Consider the following 9,090-nt stretch of genomic DNA (forward strand, 5'->3'; position numbering starts at 1 on the left):
GGGAATATTCATGGGTCTGTGCTACGGATCACTGCTGAATGTGCTTAGGAGAACATACGTGATACTAAAGATCAAACTGAGGTCAGTTGTGCACAGGGGCAGTGCCTTACGAAATGTATTATCACTCTGTCCTAGGTCTCTTATTTTCAAGTGCAATATATACAGAAACTCTTTCAAATACAAAGAAAACCAAAAATCAACAACACCACATGGCAAACAGTAAGAACTACAACATTTACCTCCACTTCTAGCACAGGGCCTTGTCCATTATCCTTAGAATAGCCAGTAACAATGCCTTGCCTATTTCTGGTAGGTGCACTGTCGTGGAGAACTGATCCACAAAATTGAGTCAGGGGATTGGGAGGAGGGATTTTGGGGGTTTGGGAGAGAGGAAGAGGTTACTTTTTGAGAGAATGAGTAGTGTTTTGTTGGAATTATGTTTATAAGAAACCATTATTAATCGAATTATAAATCATAGAATATATATGTTTTAGACGTTTGTCTGTCTCATTTTATTCTTTTAATTTGTTTTCTCTATATGTCACATATGCATGAACTTGTATGATGCCTATCTTTCTATGCCTGATTTATGTCACTAAACATAATACCCTCATGTTATCAATTTTTCTACAAATAATAACATTTCACATCATACAACTGAGTAGTATTTCATTGCTTTACCACCTTTCATTCTCAAAATTTGCGGTTTAAAAGAAACAAATATTGGTTTTAACAAAACTCTGGTTTTTAAAATTTTTAGTTCAATGAAGCAAAATAGATTTTTCAAACAACACTTAGAAACTTGTGACAGAGTTGTAGTGTGAAAAGTAATATATGTTCAAGAGAGAAGACTCATTTAACAAAGCAAGCAAAGAGAGACATAGAGAAAGGAAGCACGGTATTTCCTCAAGGGAGAACACAAGCTTGAGAACCAAGCCGACTCTAGTAGTTTAGGAATAAGAACTTGGAGTGGTATGAACTTAACTTGTGCACTTTAGGGGAGAACCTGAGTGAAACTATTAGAAGCAGTTTCAGGAGCATCATAGACTGGAGTCTGCAATTGGAGTGAGGAGGGTAGAGAGATCTTTTGGAAGATCTGGACTTTGGAGAATAGTAATATTATACCATTAATGATAGTAGCTTTCCGTGGGATTCCAAAAAAATTTTAAACTGTGTTGTCAGAAATGATAACATTCTTAGGTATTTGGATTTCCTGTGGAAACTACTGGAAAGTTGAGTTTATGCTCTGGTTACCTCCGCCTGAAACAAGGTCAACAAGTCATGAATGAAAAATTGCAAGTTACAAGGATCAAGGATTCTGATCCCATTGGAAAACTAGCTTTTGGGTGTACAGTTTTTACTGATGGCCTGATGTAGATTGTGATCCAGGAATATGTAACAGAAAGGAGGTAGTGAAAGGTATCCTCAGAAGTTGAAGCCTCTGAGAAAGAATTCATTTATGCCAACTTATGGGTTATCAATGCTTGCTCATGGCTGCTACCATTATAACATGCCATTCAATGGTTCTGTGGTTTCAGTTTACTGTGTCAATGTAAAGATGAAGTTTCTAAATGGAAGGTAAAAATCTGAGGCCCTCAAGATGATGAATTATGGGGAGGGGGGAGCTGGAGCAATAGTACAGCAGGTAGGGCATTTGCCTTGCACACGGCCTACCCAGGTTAGATTCCCAGCATCCTGTATGGTCCCCCCGTGAGGAGTAATTCCTGACTGCAGAGCCAGGAGTAACCCCTGTGCATCGCCAGGTGTGACCCATAAATGCAAAAAAAAAAGATGATTCCTTACCTTTAGATACTTTGAAGTCAAGTAGAAACAGTCAGAAAGTTCCCCAGAAAATGCTTCTCCAGGGTCGAAAACATCATCACCTTTAGCATGAGAGCATACAGAAAATAAGGTGTCCATTTTATGCCAAGTTAAAGCAAGTCAGACATGATCTTGGAAAGTTTGTCAAATGAGAGCATGGATATAGGAAGAATAAGGTGCCAGCTGAATCTTAGAGGTAAAATATACAAAGGTCAACAAGTAGGAGGTACAGTGGCGACCAGGTCTACTAAGAAAAGCATTTTTTAAAAAAGAAAATGCAATGAAACATCAAATAAGACCTTTTTAAATGTTTAAGAACAGGGATATAACTCAGTGATAGAACATTTGCCTTCCATTGTATAATGATCTGCGTTTGATCCTTAGCACTGCAACGAGCATTATTTTTAATTCTTAATTTCTTTCTTTCTTGCTTGCTTGTTTGGTGTTTTGTTTTTTGGGTCTCACCTGGCAAAGTATAGGGGTTACTTTTAGCTTTTAAGAAAAGTTATAATTTTACATTTTTACCTGTGGTTTAAAAGGAAATCTAAAATATTTTAGAGTAAATATATGTGAAGAAGAATAAAAGTCACAGGAATTATTTAGTATATTTAATGATACAGCAGTCAGAATTTTGAGGTTAATTTTATGGGTATTGCATAAATAATTTTTCTCCATTATGTGGGCTGTCTTTTTATCATGGTCACCATTTTTTCTGAGTTGCAGAAATTTCTTAGTTTAATGTAGTCTCATTTGTTTATCTTCACTTCCTCTTCCTTGGTCAATGGTGTTTCATTCTAGAAGTTTCCCTTAGCTTTAATGTCATGGAGGGATCTTCCCACATTTTTCTCCATATATCTTAAGAATTCAGGTATGATATTGAGGTCTTTAATTCATTTGATCTGACTTTGTTCCTGGCACTATAAATAGGTCTGACTTCATCTTTTTTGCATGTTACTGTCCAGTTTGCCCAGCACCAGTTGCTGAAGAGACTTCCTTGCTCAACTTCATAGTTCTTGAGCCTTTATGAATGATTAGGTAATAATATTCTGAGGGTCAGCGTCAGAATATTTGACGACATTCCATTGATCTGAGCCCTGTCTTTATCTGAATACCATGCTTTTTTGATTACTACGACTTTGTCCTAGGATTTGAAGTTGGGGAAGGTGATCCCATCTTCTTTTTCGAAAGGTTGGTTTAGCGATTCATGGGAGTTTATTGTTGTTTATGAATTTCAAGAATTTTTAATCTGTTTCTTTGAAAAATGTTATTGGTATACTTATATGAAGTGCATTGAATCTTAATAGAGCTTTGGGGTGTATTGCTATTTTGACAGTGTTAATCCTCTCAATCCATGAGCATGGGATGTGATTCCATTTCCTCATATCCTCTTTTATTTCTTGAAGTGGTGTTTTGTAGGTTTTTTTTTTTTTGGTGTAGATCCTTAACCTTCTTAGCTGTTTCTAATATACTTGATTTTCTGATGTATTATTGTGAATGGGATTGTTCTTCTTCTATCTCTTTTTTCTCTTTCATTATTAGTATACCGGAAAGCCATGGACTAATGGATATTGATTTAGCAAATAGTAAAAGATTGAGTTTTTCCTTTTTTATCTGGATGCCCTTGATATCTTTTTCTTACCAAATCATATGGCAAGTACTTCAAGTACTATGTTGAATAGGAGTGGTGAGAGTGGGTAACTTGGTTTGTGCCTGATTGTATTTTGGGATTCTAGCTCATTGATTTCTGACCCAAGCCTTTAGTTTTTCCCCGTTGAGAATAATGCTTGCTGTGGGTTTGTGATAGTTTGCTTTGACTATATTGAGGAAAGTACTTTCAACTCCCATTTTGTTGAGAGTTTTTCATCATGAATGGGTGCTGGATCTCATCAAATGCTTTATCTACATCTATTGATATGATCATATGACTTTTATCTTTATTTTATTGAGATGGTGTTTTCTGTTGATTGACTTGAGAATGTTAAGCCATCCTTGCATCCCAAGATAAACCTACTTGGTCTTAGTGTGTGATCATTTGTTGAGTTTCTGGATTTTCTTTGCTGTTATTTTCTTAAGGATCTTTGCATCTGTATTTATCAAGGAAATATCTGTAATTATCTTTTTTTTGTGGTTTCTCTGTCTGATCTGAGTATCAGGATGAACTTTGCCTCATAGAAACTGTTTGGTAGTATTTTTGTTTCTTCAACTTCCTGGAGAATCTTAAAAAATGTTGGCATCAGGTCCTCTTTAAAGGTTTGAAATATTTCATTAGTGAATGCATTTGGGCCTGGGCTCCTGTTTTAGGGGATGCTTTTTATTATCATTTCAATTTGCTTGGTAGTGATAAAGGTAAAAGGTAAAGGCCCTCCCTTTGTTCATCGATTTGCTCGAGCGGGCCCAGTAACGTCTCCATTGGAGACTTTTTTGTTACTGTGTTTGGCATATCAAATACGTCACGGGGAGCTTGCCAGGCTCTGCCCTGCGGGAGAGATACTCTCTCAGTAGCTTGCCGGGCTCTCTGAGAGGGGCGGAGGAATTGAATTCGGGTCGGTCATGTTGGCTGCGTGCAAGGCAAACACCCTACCGCTGTGCTATCATATTCGAAATCTTCTTGGTTCAGCCTTGGGAGGTAATTGGAATCCAGTAATTTATCCATTTATTCAAGATTCTCTCATTTCCTGCTGTAAAGATTCTCAAAATAATCACTGATGATCCTCTGGATTTCTGTAGTTTCTATTATGATGTCCCCCTTTGCATTTCTGATTCGTTTATTAGGATTCGTTCTCTTTGTTTATTTGTGAGTCTTGCTTATGGTTTATTGATCTTATTTATTTTCTCAAAGAACCATGTCTTGCTTTTTGTTGGTCTTCTGGATTGTATTTTGTGATTCTAGCTCATTGATTTTTGCTCCAGGGTTTATTATTTCCTTCCTCCTGCCTAGCTTGGACTCCTTTAATTGGCCATTTTCCAAAATCTTGAACTGTAAGTTATTTTTGTAGGCCCTTTCTTTCTTCCTGATGAATTTCGCAGAGCTAAAAACGTTCCTCTTAACACTGCTTTTGCTGTGTCCCGCAAGTTCTGGTAGCTCCTCATTCTCATTTGTTTCTGGAATCTTTTTATTTCCTCTTTGATTTCTATTCTAAGCCAATGGTTGTTCACTACTTCCCTCAAATAAAATATTTTCTTGCTGAGTTTTTGTCTGTTTAATATATTGAGAAGTGAGAAAGTACTTTCAAATCTCCATCTAGTATTGTGTTGCTATCAATGGTTTTCTTTAAGTCTGTTAGAACTTGTTTTTACATATTTTGCTGGTCTGTCATTAGGAGCATATACATTGAGGAGGGTGAGTTTTTTCTGATGTACAGATACCATGATCATTAAGAAATGACCTACACTGTCTCTTATAACCTCTAGCCTGAAGGCCATGTGGTCTGATACTAGTATGGCCACTCCAGATATTTGGAGGTGTTCTTTTCTCGAAGAATTGTTTCCCAGCCTTTGAATTTGAGCCCATGTTTTCTTTGATTATTCAGATGTGTTTCTTGCAGGCAGCAGAATGTTGGGTTCAGTTTTCTAATTCATCCTGCCATCCTCTGCCTTTGAATTGCTGCATTTAGTCTATTGACATTGAGAGAGATCATTGTGATGGGGATTTGTGCTAACTTTATGTCGAAATTTGGAGTACTTGTGGGGCTTGTCTTAGATTAATGTAGCCCTGTTAATTCTTCTTGCAACAAAAATGTGGAACACTTTACAAGTTTGCATGTCATCTCTGTTCAAGGACCATGCTAATCTCTGTATCATTTCAATTTTAGTACATGTGTTGCCAAACTGAGTATAAGAGTTGTTTTTTTTCCCTATTTTTCTCTTCTGATTTCTTTGAGTGTTGTCCTTACTCTCTCCTATGGCAGACGGTGATTCCTAATCAAGGTAGGTATTTCAAAGCAGCTTGAAGCTATAGATTTAGAACCTTAATGTCCCAGAAGAAAAAGTATGGTTTTTACCATATTCTTTTACCATACCCAGGGCGTCAGCTGTGCAAATTATTTCTTTTGGAAGATGGTGAATCAGTCTTGTTTAATGCCCTTCCCTGAAACCTTCATTAAGACCATTAAAATAGAGCCTTTTGCTGTTCTCACCTCGGTCCCGTGTACATCTCCAGAAAAAGGTGGATGGCGTTGTCTGCACTTTGACCACCTTGAATGTAAGTAGGATTTTTCTCCTGAAGGAAGAGGTGAGAAGCATATTGATGATTTAATTCCACCTTATTACAAGTTCAACTTGAACGGAAGGTGAGATTCATGAGGCTCCTGCAAAGGACAGAAAAAGGGTCTCAGTGAAGTTTAATGGCCAACAAACATTAACAAAACAGATGTCTCAAAGTAACCTGTGTGCATCTTCGTGTGTATAGTGAGTTTTTTATCTACTCATAGTGATTCTCAGTCATTCCACATGGGCAAAGCACACCTGTAATTAAAAATCCAGTTCTCTGAGCAGAGGGGGTTTTCTTAGGTCATTGAAGAAGTGTATAATAATTTATTGCTAAGCACATACAGCAGTTTGAATGATGTGTACTTTTCGATCTAAAATTAATTCCAAATATGTCTAAAATGACAGTCTCCTGACCCCGCATCTGGCTTTCCTCACTGAGGGCCCTTGGGCTTGGTGGTGAGGTTCCCTCACCACCCCAAGCAGAGCTCCGGCAGCTCCAGACCTCTGCAACCAGCCATTGGTACGCTTTAGACCACTCTCCCCAAGCTTGAAGGAACCTCATGCATGAAGGAACTGGCAGAGGATCCCAGGTGTGCGGGACCCGGGGCGGAGACATCCAAGGCTGCTCGGATCAAGACTGGGACTCCTCATCCAGATCCCTCATCTTCCAGTAGCTAAGTGTTACACCCACGAACTGCCCTTGGAGCCATGTAGTCCCATGAATGGCCAAGATCCAGAGACTGGATCTTGTTGATAATTCAACAACTCTTTTTGTCCAGTTCTCTTTCTCGGAGAACCTGACAGGTTACCGAGAGTATCTTGCCCACATGGCAGAGTCTGGCAAGCTCCCCGTGGTGAATTCTACATGCCAAAACCCACTAACAATAATGGATCTCATTTCCCTGACCGTGAAAGAGCCTCCAATGTGGCACTTGCTAAAATCTCAGGGCTAGGACGAATGGAGATGTTACTAGTGCCTGCTCATGGAAATCATTCTCTACCACCAATGAACCCCGTATTCCTCCCAACATGCCCCCCACCCTGCTTCTGTGGCAGGACATTCTCTTTGGTTCTCTGGGGCCATGGACAAGCCAGAGAGCTGCTCATGGTGGGCAACTCATGGTCTTGGCGGGGCAGGAAGAATGGGCTGTTTCTACCACCCACCCCCTATCCCACGAGGCTATAGTAGCCCTGTCACCGCTAGCTCATACCTGGCTATCCAATAGTCTCTGAGGTGATTGCCATTGTGCTGCCAGGGGGGATAAAGGCAGAAGGGACAAACACCCTTTCCCACCTGGTGTAGAATGGTGACATAGCTTAATGCATAGTTCAGTCACATTTCGGCCAAAAGCCGCTGGGTTCCGAATTGGGTCCATCTGCCTCTGGGGCCATGGTGGTTCTGGACTTGTGGGGGTCAAATTGTGGACTCGGTGGGGGAGAAAGAATGGGTCTATGGTCTACTCTTGCATGAATCTCCCAACTCAACTGGGTCCTCCAAACACCCTTTACTTGGTATTCTGTTCTCTGTCTGAGCTGCCTTTACCCCCAGCATGTGATGCCGGCTTCCAAGGCCTGGAGCAAACCTCCTAGTCCTTATCACTCTATTCTTGGGTATTAATCTCCCATTCTGTTACTTTATATTCCACGATGAGTACAATCTTTCTATGTCTGTCCCTCGCTTTCTGACTCATTTCACTTTCTATCTTGATCCACTTTCATTCAAATTTTATGACTTCTTTTTTTCTAAAAGCTTCATAGTATGCCACTGTGTAGATAAATAAACTATCATTAACCAGTCATCTGTTCTTGGACACTAGGGATTTTTTCCCCCAGATTATGGTTATTGTGAACAGTGCAGCAATGAACATACAAGTGCAGATGTCATTTCGGCTGTACTTTTTTGCCTCTCAAGGCTATCTTCCCAGGAGTGATATTGCTGGGTTAAATGGGAGCTCAATTTCTAGTTTTCGGAGAACCATTCATACTGTTTTCCAAAATGGCTGAACCTGTCCGCATTCGCACCAGCAGTGAAGGAGAGTCCCTTTTTCCCCACATCCACGGCAACACCAGTAGCTTTTGTTCTTTTGGATGTGGGCCAGTTTCTGTGGTGTGAGGTGATAATCTCATTGTAATTTTGACCTGCATTTCCCTGATGATTTGTGATGATGAGCATTTTTCATGTGCCTTTTGGCCATTCGGTATCTTCTTTGAGAAAGTTACTGTTAATTTCATCACCCCATTTTCTGATGGCGTTGGACGATTTCTTCTTGTACAGTTCAACCAGAGCCTTGTATATATTTGATATGAACACCTTATTACATAGGTATTGGGTGAATATCCTTTCCCATTCTGCAGATTGTCTTTGTATTCTGGTCACTGTTTCTTTTGAGGTGCAGAAGGTTCTTAATTTAAGATAGTCCCCTTTGTTTATCTGTGTTTCCAATTTTTTGGCAGTGGTGTGTTATCTTTGAAGATACCTTTAGCTTCAATGTTGTGGACGGTTTTGCTGACCTTGTCTTCAATGTACCTGATGAATTCTGTTCTGATGTTGAAGTCTTTGACCCATTTTCATATGACTTTTGTGCATGCAGTTAGGTAGAGGTCTGAACCCATTTTTTTGCATGTAGCTGTCCAGTTTTTCCAGCACCATTTGCTAAAGAGGCATTTCTTGCTCCACTTCACATTTCCTGCTCCCTTATCAAAGATTATTTGAACATATATTTGAAGGTGTGTGTCAGTATATTCAATCCTGTTCCATTGGTAGGCGGCTCTGCCTTTGTTCCAGTACCATGCTGTTTTAACTATTATCGCTTTGTAGTAGAGTTTGAGGTTGGGGAAGCTGAGGCCTCCCATCGTCGTTTTCCCAAGAAATGCTTTAGCTATTCGAGGGCGTTTGTTGTTACATATGAATTTCAGGAGCGCTTGATCAATTTCTTTGACGAATGTTATGGGTAACTTTATAGGGATCACATTGAATTTGTACAATGCTTTGGGGAGTATTGCCATTTTGACAATGTTAATTCTCCCAATCCATGAGCAGGAGGTGTTTTCATTTCCTCG

General features: G+C 39.5%; 1 pseudogene; it reads right to left on the minus strand.

Moving 5' to 3' along the window:
- Positions 1 to 5,553: 5,553 nt before the first annotated feature.
- LOC130025952 (uncharacterized) lies at positions 5,554 to 5,650 on the minus strand (annotated as a pseudogene).
- Positions 5,651 to 9,090: the final 3,440 nt, after the last annotated feature.

This window comes from Sorex fumeus, unplaced genomic scaffold, assembly GCF_029834395.1.
Source record: "Sorex fumeus unplaced genomic scaffold, SorFum_2.1 ptg000032l, whole genome shotgun sequence".
Taxonomy (NCBI): domain Eukaryota; kingdom Metazoa; phylum Chordata; class Mammalia; order Eulipotyphla; family Soricidae; genus Sorex; species Sorex fumeus.